This window comes from Silene latifolia, chromosome 5 (genome assembly GCF_048544455.1).
Source record: "Silene latifolia isolate original U9 population chromosome 5, ASM4854445v1, whole genome shotgun sequence".
In the NCBI taxonomy this organism is placed as follows: Eukaryota; Viridiplantae; Streptophyta; class Magnoliopsida; order Caryophyllales; family Caryophyllaceae; genus Silene; species Silene latifolia.
The window spans coordinates 8,453,604-8,466,898 of record NC_133530.1 but is presented as its reverse complement, the minus strand read 5'-3'; the positions used below and the strand labels follow the sequence as shown (position 1 = coordinate 8,466,898).

The following is a 13,295-nucleotide window of genomic DNA, read 5'->3' as shown; positions in this document are numbered from 1 at the left end:
TTCTCCGAGAGAGAAAGATGTCTCTTGTGCTTCTTTCAACCTCGAGCCCTAGGAAGTATTTTAGTTCTCCTAGATCTTTCATGTGAAAGGATGAGTTCGATTGATCTTTAAGTGCTGAATAGCGGATGGATCATCCCCGCAATGACCATGTCATCCACATACACAAGGACAACGTGGTGTGGCCATGATGTTGTCTTATAAAAAGGGAGTGATCTGCATGGGACTGCCTGAAATTGCATTGCAGCAAGACCTGGGAGAGCTTGGAAAACCATTGCCTAGGAGCCTGTTTGAGTCCATAAAGGGACTTGAGTAATTTGCAAACTTTGCCTGCTGTTTGAGGATCACACTCCCCCTGTCCCTCAAGGGATATAACACCATCACAATACCCAGGGGGAAGCTTCATGTACACTTCTTCCTCAAGATCCCCATGTAAAAAAGCATTAGCCACGTCCATCTGGCAAGTTGTCCAGTCCTTCATTGAGATCACAGCAAGGAGTGCTCGGACTGTAGACATTTTAGCTACAGGGGCAAAGGTTTCCTCATAATCTAAACCATACCTCTGTCTAAAACCTTGAATGACCAGCCGTGCCTTGTGTTTTTCTATGGAGCCATCAGGATTATATTTGGTCTTATAAACCCACTTACAGCCAATGGCTTTCCTGCCCTTGGGTAGATCAGTGAGGACCCAGGTGTGATTGGTAGCCAGGGCTTGTAATTCTGAGTTCATGGCATCAATCCATTTCTGTTCTTGAACAGCTTCATGGAAATGAGTGGGATCAGGAGAAGAGATATCAATTGTGGCATTTCCTGCAAAGGATTTGACAATGTGCAGTTGGGCCACATTGGCAATAGTGGCTGGTGCCATAACAGGATTATGAACCTCATAATCCTTGGTCCATTCAGGGGCTCTCTTGGTCCTCTGAGGCCTACTGGTGGCGTCTGGTGCACCTGAAGGGCTTGAGAGAGCAGTGGTGACATCAAGCACATGAGCAGAGTCCTGTGACTCAGATAGGAGAGGTGGATGAGATGTTGTGGTTGTTTCTTCCTCATATAGTACCTGGCATGGATGGCCTGACTGACCTGGTAGAACTACCTGTTCTGGTAGTAAGGTTGAGAGGTGTTGTCCAAAATTTGGAATCTTGTAGGGAAATACAGACTCAAAAAACTTCACATCTCTAGAGACGAAGACTGTCGTCTTGATTATGTCATAGACTTTGTAACCTTTTTGTGACAAGGGATATCCTATGAATATGCAAGGAACTCCCCGTGGTTGAAACTTATCCTTATCCCTACTAGGGTTGTACACCATAGCAAGACACCCAAATACTTTGAGCCTGTCATATTGAGGAGGTTTGTTGAGCAGCACCTCATATGGAGTTAGATTGTTGAGAATTTTTGAAGGCAACCTATTGATGAGGTAGGCTGCTGTGAGAACACAATCCCCCCAGAAAGAGAGAGGCAGACCTGAGTTGAACCTGATAGCTCTACTTATTTCAAGTAAATGTCTGTGCTTCCTTTCCACCACTCCATTCTGTTGTGGTCTATCCACACAACTGGTTTGCTGCCAGATACCAGTGGAGAGAAGGAATTTTTTGCTGTCTCCCTCAGTGAATTCAAGGGCATTGTCAGACCTGAATACTTTTATAAGTTTTCCAAATTGGGTTTTGATAAATGCATAAAACTGAACAAACAATGTAGACACTTCAGATTTATGTTTCATGAGGTACACCCAGGTTGCACGTGAGTGGTCATCAACTAATGTCAGGAAATACTTATGTTTGTTTCTGGTTTCTTTTCTGTAGGGCCCCCAGACATCCACATGGACAAGATCAAAGATGCCAGGGGATCTGGTCAGTCTCACAGGAAAAGGAAGCTTAGTTTGTTTGGCCATTGAGCAGGTAATGCAAGGTTTGGAGTTGAGTGCAAGTTCAGTGGATGTGATACAAGGAATGTGTTTTAATTTGCTTAGGCTGGCATGACCTAACCTTAGATGCCAAACACTTCCATTGTTTTCATTAAAATTGAGCAGTGCATTACATTGACTATCAGAGGTATTACAAGACTTCAAAATGGTACACTCTGATTCTTTCAAATCTTTACTGCCAACAAAATTAGACTTAAACTTGCAAGGTGTAGACACAGTTTTAATCCTTGCACTAGATAAAACATTGCTATTATTATTCAATAGGTAGTAGATGCCCCTTTCTTCCCTGCCAAACGCTCTAATCCTCCTGGTATGAGAGTCCTGTATGACACACATATGCTCATAAAATGTCACAGTGCATTTTTCATCTTTAATAAGTTTTTGTACTGACAAGAGATTGTGTTTGAAGGTTGGAACATAAAGGACTTTGGTTAGTATCATGCCATTGTCCAATTGGTAAATACCACAATGAGAAACCACTGAACTAATGCCATTTGGTAGGTTGATCTTTGGTTTAGAAGTTAATTCTTTGCAGTTTTGCAGGAGTCCTAGATCAGAAATCATATGATCTGAGGCTCCTGAGTCTATTATCCAGTTAAGAGATTTTGTGTTTGAACCGCTTGAAGTGAAGAGTGTCTTACCTGCAAAGTTAGCTTCCATTTCATCCTCAGTTTTAGGATAAGCCATGCCCTTTGCCTTCTGATTACTCATCAATTGCTCAAATTGAGCTGTTGTCATGGTGATGGCACCTGACACATCAGCCGTGTCCTCATTTCCTCCAGTATTTGTAGCATGAGCAGTCATCCTTCCCTTGTTTGGGTGGCGTTGGAACTTACCCCTCTGCATTCCAGATCTGTATCCTTTTGACACAGCTCCTGAGTTGCTCCCTTCCCTGGATTTGTCAGGGTTCTGTGGTGCTGGGAAGTGTTGGTGCATGGGATGTCCAACAGGATACCCTACAATCCTCCACTAGCTGCTCAATGCGTGTCCTTTCTTTTTGCACTTGCTGCAGAAAGGCACATTTTCTTCATTCCTTTGATTAGCATAAAATGCAGAATTATCAGCTTCTATTTTCACAGAGCCCTTGTAATTCTTTCTCTGTGATTCTTCCTGTTGCAGGATGGCAGCAGCTTCCTCTACACTTGGGAGAGGAGACATCATCAGGATATTGCTTCTTAGAGTAGAGTATGATGGATTGAGCCCATTGAAGAATTGAAAAAGCTTTCTTTCATCTTGCTCCTTGAGATGAGCCTCTAACCAAGCATTAATCTCAGCTGTCATTTGTGTGATTGGAGGCCAGTCACTCATGAGCTCAACATTTTGCCACAATATTCTCAGTTCTGTGAAATATTCACAGATGCTCTTGTCCCCTTGTTCCAAGTCATATAGCTCTTTGTTGAGTCTGAATTTGCGAGCACCATTGCTCACGAGAACCGCCTCGGAGATAATCCCGGATCTCTTTTCTTTGTGTTGGAGTACATTACAGATCTCTTGATCTGGGGCTCCATATTGTGTAGCATCCATGCTATGAGCTGACTGTTGCAGGTGGTCCAAGTTGCTTCTCTCAATGGATCATTTGTGGGTTTCTTCACCACTCCTGTCAACATTCCCAGTTTTCTCTTGATGCTGATCTCAATCTCCATCTGACGCTTCCATTCATAGTAATTGTCAACTCCAGAGAGCTTAGTGTCCACCACAATGGGGTGAGAACTCTCAGCTGGATGCAAGTACAATGGGTCAGAGGATTTAAGGATAGCATTGGCAGTGGGTACCCGAGTACCAGTCGAAGTTGGTATGACAGTATTATCAGTATTTGTCATTCTTTGAGTGAAAGGTAGTTAATTTGTTGAAGAGAGAAAGAAGGAAGAAGAGTGGTGTATGTTCTCCTTACTTGCAAGCTCTGCTTATATAGGCTAAGTTTGTCTGCAGTAAATGCTCAACAAGATTGGTTATCAGTCTCCTCAATCCTGAGAGCTCTGATACCATGTTGAGTAATTACAAATGTCAGGAGTAGAAGACTTTCATGTTGAGCCATTGATTGTGCAAGAGTTAAATGTAATGTTTGTTATTTTTGTGATAGAGAAACAAACTGCAAGCATAGCAGTACATATACAACTACTTTCTAGCTTGTAACTACTTTTTGGTTAATCTATATATATATATATAAAAGAGAGTTTTTTCGAGCGATCTGAGAGCGTCCACATCATCAAAAATAAATTTAGGAAAGTATAATTTTTGATGTAAAAAATAAAGTGGAAAATCTTTTAATTATTATAATATGTATATTTCCTAAATTATATTCAAGTGATATTTCCAATTTTTATATCAAACTTTTACATTTCATTTGGCAAAAAAATATCGTTAAAAAAATTATGAAAATAATATAATTAGCTTTGTGTTAAAAAATGCTATCATTAGAGTATAAATTTCATATTATTTGCACATATTAAAGATGGTGTACTTCTTAATACGTAAAATTGTGTACTTTTTAGTATGTTTCCTCCCACATTGGAAAATAAGTAGGTGTGGTGAATATACTAAATATAAATAGTAGAATTGTCCCACATCGAAAGATTAGTATAAGGTGATGTGATCCTATGATTATAAATAGGATGCATATTTGGAACTTATGTATCCACCCAAAACTTTTTGAGTCTCATAAATATTGTTTTAAAGAGCTCTTAAGATTTTCTATCATTATCTACGATATGGTATAAAAAATAAAGTGGAAATCGTTGGGAACTATATCTTCTGAATGCAGTAATAGAGCGTTAATGAGTTGTTATATCTACGATGTAGAGATCCATATCTAATGATCGAGACTAAGTGGTTTTACCTTCAAAGAAAAATAATATGTATACAATAGTGGTTTTATAAGAAGAGACATATATTTTTTGGTATGTTATATCTTTCACATTGAAAAATAATGTAGGCATTATGAACATAATACGTCAATAGTGGTTTTTTAAGAAGAGACATATATTTCTTGGTATGTTATATCTTTCTTATTGAAAAATAATGTAGGCATTATGAACATAATACGTCTAAATAATTAAATTATGTATCTCACATTGAAATAATAGTTTACGGTAGGGTGATTCTATAAATATAAATATGAGGCATCCTTGAAACTTAGGTAGGTGTTGTGAATATATTATGTATAAATAATAGAAATGTCCTATATATATACATTTTCTATATTATATTAAAGTGATGTTTATAATTTTGATATAAAAACTTTATATTTCATTTGAAAAAAAAAAAGTATCGTATGAATATTATATAATTAGATTGTGACAAAAAAAAGTTATCATTAGAGTGTATATTGTATCGTATTGTATTGTATTTTCTCATTATTAAATCGGGTTGATGTCAAAGTAGGTGCAAAAAAAAATGGTGTACTTAGTCTGTTATTTGTCCTACATTGAAAAGTAACGTAAGTGTGGTGAATATACTATGTATAAAAATATTAGAATTGTCCCACATCGGAAGATTACCATAAGGCATGGTGATCTTATGATTATAAATAGAAGTCATAACCCAAAATCTTTTTATTCCCTTAAGTATTGTCAGAGATAACTCTTAAAAGAGTTTGTATTACTGTCTCTACAATAATGATTTCTAACCTAAGTTAATGTTTGGGAAATCTTTTAGTTATTATAATATATACTATGTATTTCTTATTTTATATTCAAGTGATGTTTTTAATTTTTATATAAAAACTTTTAAATTTCATTTGACAAAATAATGTCGGTAAAAAAATTATGAAAATAATATTATTAGATTCATGGTAAGAAATGCTATCATTAGAGTATATATAGATTTCATATAATTTGCACATATTAAAGATGATGTATTTCATAGTATGTTATATCTCCCACATTGAAAAATAATATAGGTGTGATAAATATACTACATATAAAAAATAGAATTTTCCCACATCGAAATATAGCATAAGGTGGGTGATTCTATGAGCATCCTTGAAACTTAGGTATCAACCCAAAATCTTCTGAGTCGCTTAAGTATTGTCTTGGAGGGCTCTTAAAAGTTTATATCATTATATTTTCTACCTATGGATTTTAAATGTCCCATATTGAAAATAATGTAGGTGTGGTAAATATACTATGTTTAAATAATATAATTAGAATTGTGTTAAAAAAATATTCTATCATTAAAGTATATGTTCTTATCATTTGCACATATTTTAATTATGATAAAAAAAATAGAAAACAAACGTCCATGGTAGCATGTGTAATCTATCAAAGTTCAAGGTTACCATGAGAAATTTCTAATATTATAATGATATAGTTAATTAAATTTGCATTTAAAAGAGAGATATACGCCATCAAATTTAACGTTCATTTAAGAGCCTTTACATTAGGGGGTACCATGGGCAAAAAAATGGAACCTCAAGGGTACCATAGGTAGATTTTTAAAAGTAGGGGTAACATGGAAAATCTAACAAAATTAAGGGGTACCACGGGAAATTTACGTATCTCAATTATGTTAAATTTTTTTTTGAAGAAAAACAACGTACAAATATTAATAGAGAGTACTTGATCATATTATTAAATTTAAATATAACTATTAGATATAATGAGTAGCAATTGTCTGTATTCAGTATTCGAGATCTGGTTGGATGTCGAACTAAGTGCAAAAAAGATGGTGTCATTCTGAGTATGTTATTTGTCCCACATTGAAAAATAATGCAGGTTTGATTAATATATATTACGTATAAATATTAGAATTGTCCCACATCAGAAAAAAAAATCCAATTTTTGTGAATATATTACTTATTAATAGTAGAATTGTCCCACGTCGAAAAATTAGTATAAGGTTGAGTGATTATATGATTATAAATAAGAGTTAACCCACGTATATATTAATCTTTTATTTTTTTTGAAAGAGATATTTTAATAATATGTAAACAAATTATTAGACATATAATGTAAACATTAAACGCTTATAACATTTTTTTTTTGCATTATAAATAAGCTAATTACCCTGTTGCAACGCACGGGCATTCAAACTAGTAACCAATATACAATAGCAAGAACTACTTTATAGTACCATTTAGCATACTCTACATTTTAGTCTACTGCATCCCTCTTCTTTTTCACACGTTTTCTTTGCATTGGACTTTGACTGATTTGATCTCTACAGAGATGGTAAACATGAAGCAGTCAGACCTGCAAAAATTTGGATAAATTGATTTGTTAAGGACAAGCTTTAATTTGGCCAATCTACCTTTACTTGTCTATCTCCTACAAAAATTTTCAGTACCAAATTCTCGAAACATATATTGTCACATTGATAGTCACTAATTAACTTAGAATTCATAAACTATTTTATCGATCTCAAAATGAGTAATGTACAACATTCTGATTAATAATTTGACTAAATAAGATGTAAAATTGTTTTGATGTAAACTATTATTGATAAATTTAATTTAGTTAATTGAATAAATATAAAATTACATATCTACCCTTAAAATGTTGGCGCAAAATCGAAAACTAACTTTGTATTTTTTTTCTTTTTCTTTTTCTTAAATTATGGTGGCGCCGAGATTCGGTGTCATTCGGTGGCGCCCTATCGCCTTCCGTTAGCGATACGTTGACCTAGTTCCCTAAATAATAAATCTAGTCATCTAAAAATAATCTGTTGGTCTCTCTTAAAACCCCGTTTTAAGATTGAAAAGGGTCAAATAACATCCCAATTAGACATTATGCCCTTATCCCATATGCTATTATATTATAAATCGAGGATATATAAAACTGGGTTGAACGCTGTGGATGCGCCACGTGTCAACCCAGCTTTAAATACAAGCATTAAGTACAGCTGAACATTAAATATAAACATAACTAGTTTTCATCCCGTGCAAAATTGCACGGGTATGTTTTTAAGAACATTGATATAATAATTAATTAGAGTTTTAACTATTATTAATATTTCATTGTTAGCATTTTCTTAATTTTCTTTATAAATAAATGTTGTTTTTAATATCCTGCTATTAATTAAATACAACATTTTTTTATGCGTTTTTAAGGAATTTTTTGCTTTTTTGTTGTTGTTGTTAAAATTGTTCTTCATTTTATTTTCTATATTATATGAGTAATATAGACGGTGCTCATTATTTTTTGGGATTTAAATAATTAATATTCATGAAGAACAATTTTCACAGTTTTGTTATTATTTCCTTTTTATTACGAAAAATGTAAATATGTAAATTGAAAATATATTAATCAACATATTAACAAATCAGTGTATAAACACGGTAAAGCACACTGAAATTAATTCAGTTGTACGTAAAAAGGGCCCACCATTACAGTTTTTTGGAAATAAAAAATAAAAAAAGAGAAACCATTTAGTGATGACGTGGACGCACCAAATTGCTTGAAATGTTTCTGTATTTATATAGATAAGATAAATGCTACATAAATCTCAGCAAAATACTCCCTCCATTTTTTTATATATGACGTTTTGCATTTACGAGGTAAGCCTTTGACTTTAATATTTACAAAAATATATTTGTTCAAAAAATATAAAAATGGTACCATTAAATTCCTTATGAAAAACTCTTTCATATGAGTATACTTATCATAATATTTAGTCTTATATTTTAAGAGATATTGAAGAGAGAAGGGAGTGTCTCGAAATGTGAGAAAGTCATATATAAAAAAATAGAGGGAGTATTAATTAAAATTTAATAAATGTATTATAAAATTATACTCCCTCTATTTCTTTATATATGACGTTTTTCATTTACGAGGTAAGCCTTTGACTTTAACATTTATTTGTTCAAAAAATATTAAAACGGTACCATTAAATTCATTACAAAAAACTCTTTCATATGAGTATACATATCATAATATTTAGTCTTATATTTTAAGAGATATCGAAGAGAGAAAGGAGTGTCTCGAAATATGAGAAAGTCATATATAAAAAAACAGAGGGAGTATATAACAATTACGGTGATTTGAATTTAATTTATATAAAAAAAAATTGATAAAAATTCTACAATGTAAATGTAACACCCCCATATTCAGAGGAGCCTTAACTAGGCCTTCCTTAGGATATAAGGGCGTTACCATCTCGGTTGCCCGAGGACAGTAATAATCAGACGTCAATAAAAGAACTATAATATTGTATTACAAGTGATTTAATCCAACAAACTATATGAAAGATACAACTCAGATACTACTTGCTATGACTACCGAATCTCGTGAAGACTCATCCCTGCCCGGACTTCAGCTATCACCAACATCAACACCTGCTAAGACCGACTGCTCACCATAAGGGATCACGGCAGACACATAACAAACAAACAACCAAACAAGGTCAGTACTGAGATAAGATAAGACAATAGCAACTGAAATCAACAATACAAATATGTAGACACCTCGTTTCTGCACCCCTCGCAAACCACCCGGTGATGATTGGGCCGCATGTTTGATTCGCGGAACGATTAGTGACAGTTCGTAAGATTATCGTCAAGTGATTGCTCAAATATAAATGTCAACCTCTTAGTTGTCATCTACATGCCGATACGGTCGTTTTGGCAGTAGTTAGAGTACATTCGGAGTCCGGGTCAAAAACCGTCTCCATTTTCTGATAGCTGTTAAATCCCGAGTCGGAATGTTCTGGAAAGTTCCGGATATTTCTATTCCATGTTCATCAAATTTTATCTTTTGGCAAATAATATCCCGTAATATTCATATTAAATATTAAGGAAGATCGGATTATTTCCGTCCTACCATAACTCAAACGCGGGAATCTTTCTTCAGCAGGAGGAAACCTCCTGGGAATAGACGCAGCAGGTGCTGCGCCTCTTCCAAGAGACGCAGTGGCTGCTGCGCCTCTTCCCAGGACCTTCTCTGCATGTTTCACGTATCTTTTTCATATCTTTCCGAGATTCACTTCCAAAGAGTCTCCGAAACCCTAAATCCTTCACGTGATTAGTATAAATAGGAGCCTTCGCTCCTCATATTTCTCACGCGAGTGTCCGCCCTTCTCTTCTCCCTTTGCATTCTAGACTTCGTTCTTACTAATTGGCGCCTACGTGCTTGGACTTCCGACCACGTAAGCTCGGATCTTTCCGGGTACCAGCCTCTCCGTTGCATGACCGACCAATTTGACCACTACACTCAATCAATCTAATTAATTTAATCAATCGTTTTCCTCTTACGAGGGCACTCTTTCCTTGCATTCGCGTCGAGCATTCACTAATCGATCTTCTTAGTTCTTCTCGTTCCGTCAACATGTAAGTCTGAGGGTGTATAATTCCTTTTATTTATTGCATTTAATTACTGTATAACAATTGTAAGGTTTATGTCGAAAGTATCTCATTAAAACCGATTTCTAAAACCGTCTTTAAAACCTGTTTTGCGGATTTCCAGTAGACAGACAGTCGAGAAAAGACGCAGCAACTGCTGCGCCTCTTCAAAGGAGCACAGCACCTGCCGCGCCTCTTTGTGAGGCTGCGCGAGCTTCTGCTTCTTTTCTTCTTCCTCCGTCCTCTGCAATTCGTATCAAATTTATTTGTTTTGTTTGTTCGTCTGTTAATTCTCCGTCATAAAATCATAATAATTAGCATGTATATTGCATCATATATTTCATCATTCATTCACATGTTTAATTCATCTAATCCGACTTAAATCCCAAATAATCAATATTTGCGGGTTTTCGTCATTAAATTCAATTCGAGTTTTAGGGATTCAATTCGTTCATGTTGGGTTTCTGGGATTCATTGTTGACATATTTTCACCTGTTTAGTCATTAATCCGTCGTCAATTCATCATGTTTAGTCTAATTCGTTTAGTTAGTTAGTTTAATTAATCATTCATTAACATCGACCCTTCACATAATTAATCCGTCTTATTTCCGTCTTAATCATGTTTTACTGTTTTATGACCTCAATCATATGTAAATAATCTGTAAATCACTTTCATCCGAGTACATAATCTAAATCAATCCATTAAATTCACCAATTAATGTTAACAATTGCAGTTTTGGCTTCACAGCCAGAGTTCGTCCTTGGAACAGACGCAGCGTCTGCTGCGCCTCTTCCAAAGGGCGCAAAGATGTCTCTTCGCTGTTTCCGGGACGACTTCGTCCCTGAACTCCTTTTCTGCCTTGACCTAGATTAATGAGCTACGTATTAATCAACTAGTATCTGTATTATCACCTTCTGATCTGTCGTGTCTTATTCTTTTATTCCTTTTTTATCAAATTATCCGTTTTAAAGGTATTTTCGACATAAACCGCCTAATCCAATGTAATTAATGTAATTTCCATTATTGTAATTTATTTTATTTATTTTATTGTTTTGTATGCTTCCACATGTAATTGAACATTAAATCCTACTTCGACCCTAATTGTTTGCCTAATTAGTTGTTCACCGACTTAGCTAATTTCACATGTTAGGATTAATCTATTGGATGTTGCATTGCATGCATATAGCCGACGATATATCAAGTACGAATAACTTCCCTAATCATTAGTAGAGGCCGCTATCGAGGCGGGCGGGATTAGGTGTTCGATCAAAAGAGCTTCCTAATACGTACCCTCACCCCTTACTCCAGATCTCCGTGAGCACCCGTGTTCATTGGCATCCGCGAGAGTCATTCTAGACATAGAATGCTAAGGGTAACGATTGCTTAGTGTTCATGTCACTACTTTGTGTCTTGACATGACACGAGGTATTCGAACGGTTCCAATTTCCCATAAAAATTGGTGGCGACTCCATACAAAATGCAAACGCTTGTTTTCGAGCCCCTTCACTCCCAAGCGCCCCGTGGGCGGCCCGTCCCACGGTTTGGCGACTCACTGGGATTATACACTCACGTGTAGCTAGGGTGAAACTTGAACAAGGTTAGGGAATAAGTTTGTGCAAGACAATTGTCGGTTTTCATAACTCGGTCTTCCTAGACCGTTTAATTCGGCCTTCCTAGGCCCAACCCAACCTATTCGACCAATCGTCCCGTCTAAACGGTCCTAATTCTTATTTGGGCCTAAGGATGGATAGCGGTTGACGTCATCCATACCATGATGCTTACTCTTGTTTGTATCAAGGGCCTTCACTACTTGAGGAAATGGACTAGGAATCGGCCTTACTCTTGTTTGGCACGAGCCTCTCCACCGACTTCGGGTTTGATGGTTCGGTATGGCAACCCACCCTTTAAACCAAAACCCTTCTAAAAGCACTCAGCATCCCGTTATAATGCTTGTATAAATGTGTAAAACTCTACATGATCACCATTTCTAAACAAAACTATGACAAATTTTCAAAAATCAAAACCCAATTTCAAATCAAGAATTTCGAAAATAAAGGCCTTCAATTAGCGCAAAATCCGGTCAAAACTCTGTCCGTTTGTCGTGTCAAAATTCCGGCCACAAGCCCATTTCAAAACCTCACTTCGAGTCCACTCCTACAACTACACTACAGTTGGCTAGGACACACATTTTCAAAGACCTTGTCTTTCTTCAAAACTCACTCAACACAAGTGGCACACACCCACTTCACGAGTCAAAACTTTTCCTCTTTTAGCAAGTGTGATAGAATGGTCGATTGTGTTTTGATTCGTCGCCGATCTCTTACTCAGTTTTCAAGATGCCTAGGTCAAGTGATGATACGAACCTCCAGCAAATTCAAGAAAGTAATGATCGAATCCTAGCCGCGCTAGCCCAAATGCAAGTTACCCAAAACCAAACCTATGACCGCCTCGAGCTCATCGAAGGCCGTATCTTTGACGTAGAGGGAAGGTTGCCTCCCATTAAAGGTGAAGTACTACAATTTTCCGATGACGAGTCTAAGGATGAGAATCCTCTCATGGGGACGACCGCAGCTGAGAAAAGGCTCCAATACCTAGAGGAGCAATTGATGTACCTTAAAGGAGATGACATTTACGGGAGAACAATCGTAAGTATGAAGCCGTCAATTCCAAATTGCCCACTAACTTTAGCATGACGGATATCCCTAAGTTCAAGGGACATGAGAACCCTTTGAACCATATCCGTGCCTTCAAGGATTACATGTCTATCAAAGGCATCAAACCCGAGATGTTCTTAAGGATCTTTCCTTCATCTCTCGACACCATCCCAAAGCAATGGTTCTACACTTTAGATCACAAAAAGGTCGCTACTTGGGAGGACGCCGCGATCGAATTCTCAAAACAATACGCGGATAATGCCGAGATCCAAGTCAATATGCGCACTCTAGAGGTTCTTACCCAGAATGACAAAGAAGGATTCACCGACTTTCTAAGTAGGTGGAGGAAGACTAGTACTCAACTAGTAGAACGCCCGGATGAGGCCACTCTTGTGGAGAAGTTCGTGGACAATCTCAAGCCCATATATGCCAACCATTTGAGAT

General features: G+C 36.3%; 1 protein-coding gene and 1 long non-coding RNA gene across 2 annotated transcripts in view; one reads left to right on the top strand and one right to left on the bottom strand.

Moving 5' to 3' along the window:
- LOC141656631 (cytokinin hydroxylase) overlaps window positions 1-13,295 on the top strand; it is a 63,757-nt gene that overhangs the window by 11,001 nt on the left and 39,461 nt on the right. The gene's annotated exons all lie outside the window — the stretch shown is intronic.
- Window positions 1,987-2,761, bottom strand: LOC141655869 (uncharacterized). The gene is made up of 2 exons (XR_012548209.1): window positions 2,566-2,761; window positions 1,987-2,245 (listed from the first exon to the last, which is right to left on the bottom strand). It is a non-coding gene; the product is annotated as an uncharacterized LOC141655869 (long non-coding RNA).